The following is a 2,291-nucleotide window of genomic DNA, read 5'->3' on the forward strand; positions in this document are numbered from 1 at the left end:
ACGCCAAACTGCACGTGCGCGGGGCCGCGGCGGTTCCGACTCGCCAGAACCCAGCTTTGCGCCGGCCGCGCTCGTTAACATCGGGCCGTGAGCGGCCACGGGAAGCCTGGTCCGCTCGGATCGCGGGTCTGGGTTCTGGCGATTCGTGAGCCAGGGCGCGATTTCTCCTGCCTGCTCGACGCGTTTGCTGGGGACGGCCAGGCCGGCTTTCGGGTCTCCTGTCCCCCGCAAGTCCTGGCCTCCTTGCCCGGCACCGCCCCGCGCCCGCTCGCAGGCTCCCTGCTGAAATGCCGGGTCCGGGCATTCCGCGCGGCTGCGTTGCTTGTGCAGGTTCACGGAGGGCAGAACCGGGAGGGCTTCGGAAGACGCCGCGCGCGGCAGCTCCCACAGGGACGCGCGTGGGCCTCTGCGCGGCTCCGGCGCTGCTCTGGGTCGCTCCACGGCTGCGCGCGCCGAGTTCTGCCGCTGCAGCACGTGCCAAGGCTCGGACACGCAGCGTGTCACCACCGTGCCCAGAGAGACGCAGAGCGTGTCTTCAACAGAGGGAGCATGGTGCATCTCAGAGGCCCCAGCCGTCCACCTTGTTCCTAAGTCTGGATTTCTGGGAGCCCGAGGGCAGGGCAGGCAAAGCCGAGCACATCCCCGGAACCCCGGGGCCAGCACAGCACAGAGCATCTCGAAACTGGGGACTGGTGACTCCGCCAGCGGGCGGGCGGCCGGACCGCCTGGGCCCTGCCCCCGCGGACACACGCTCCTGTCCGCTTGCAGCTGCCTCCTGGGCGCTCCTGACCAAGCCAGAGCTCGGCCACCCGGGCCCGAGAAGCCAGAGGCGCAGACGGGCCCCCGTGCCTCAGAGCAGGTGGCTGGCCAGCGGAGGGGTCAGGCTCGGCCGTGTCACGTAGCAGGGCGCCGCGGGAGGTCGGGAGGGGTCGGCGTGGCCCCCGAGGCTGCACACGGGCCGCGTCACCCCAGGCCGGAGCTCGCACACGAGTCCACTGAAGTCACTGTGTATTTCCCACCTCGCCGCGTGGCTGACCCGAGCGCCGGCTCAGACAGCCGGGCCACAGCCGCTGACCTCGGCGCGCTCTCTGCTCCGGGTGTGGATGCCCCGTCATCTCTGGGGGTGAGATGCCACTGCACAGAGGGACCCCCGGGTGCTGCACAGCAACCGCCAGTGGGCGTCAAAGACACCTGGCTGAAGAACTCGAGGGGCGCGGCTCGTGCGCGCTCACAGTGCTGAGGTGCTGGGAACGTCCAGGCTCGGGAGAAGCCCAGGGGCAGCGGCGGGGTGGCTGCCCAGTCGCCCCACGGCAACGCACACAGAAGCGTCGGCCAGCACACACTTGCTCTGTCTTCAAAATAAAACCTGTGATGTTTTTATAGCGATGCGTCCTCTCGGGAGCCCGGAGACGCAGAAATCCCTGTGCCGAGTCTCCTCTGCAGCTGTGCAAGGGGCTGGCAGCTCTCCCGAAGGCTCCGGACAGGCAGTCGCACCGCGGGCTCTGACGGCCTCGCAGGTCAGCGTTTTGCAGATAAAGAGGGAAAAGGCCCCGCGTCCTGCACTAACACTCCTGCAGCCGGGCACGGAGCCTTGAGGGTTCCGCAACAGATGCCGACGCTCCTGGGGTGCAGCTCCGCTCCTGGCCAGCGCCACACTCAGCTGGGCGCCCGTCTGCCGCTTCCCGCTTTGGCATCACTGTGAGCCCGAGGTGGGCCCCTGCTTCACCTGGACCCCGGGGCTGGCCCTTCTGGGACAGACACTGCCCAGGGTGGGCTGAGCCGGGACCGGCCTGTGGTTCCTCCCCGGCTCCGCGGGCCCTGCCCCGTCACACTCTGGGAGCTGACCGGGCTCGGTCCACCTGCCTGCGTGGGTGGGCAGGCGCCTGCAGGGGCTGAGGCAGACACCCGCGGGGGTTCCCGGCAACCAGAGTCTGGCTGTTGCTTCCACGGTCCACCCGCGCCCACCTCAGCCAGGGCTGTCTGCTCTCAGCTTCGCGAGGGCCGTGTGTCCTCACCCGCTTGGGGAAGCTGCAGGCTGTGCAGTGGGGGGGGATCCCGGGGCTTCTCCTTCCCACAGGGGAGGTGCACTGGGAGTGAGATGAGGGGCCCCGCGTGCAGACTGGAGAGCACCTGGGCACGCTGCGGCCACGAGGAGGGGAGGTAGGAGCCTGTTTCTGACGGAAACCGCCAGGCACGAGCCACTCCAGGGATAACTCTGCACGTTAAGCTGATCAGCGAGGCTTGCTGTCAGGGTAGACACTAAGGCTTAGAAGCATCAGACTCTATTTGTG

The sequence above is a fragment of the Condylura cristata genome, unplaced genomic scaffold, assembly GCF_000260355.1.
Source record: "Condylura cristata isolate star-nosed mole 26May11 unplaced genomic scaffold, ConCri1.0 scaffold00007, whole genome shotgun sequence".
NCBI lineage: Eukaryota > Metazoa > Chordata > Mammalia > Eulipotyphla > Talpidae > Condylura > Condylura cristata.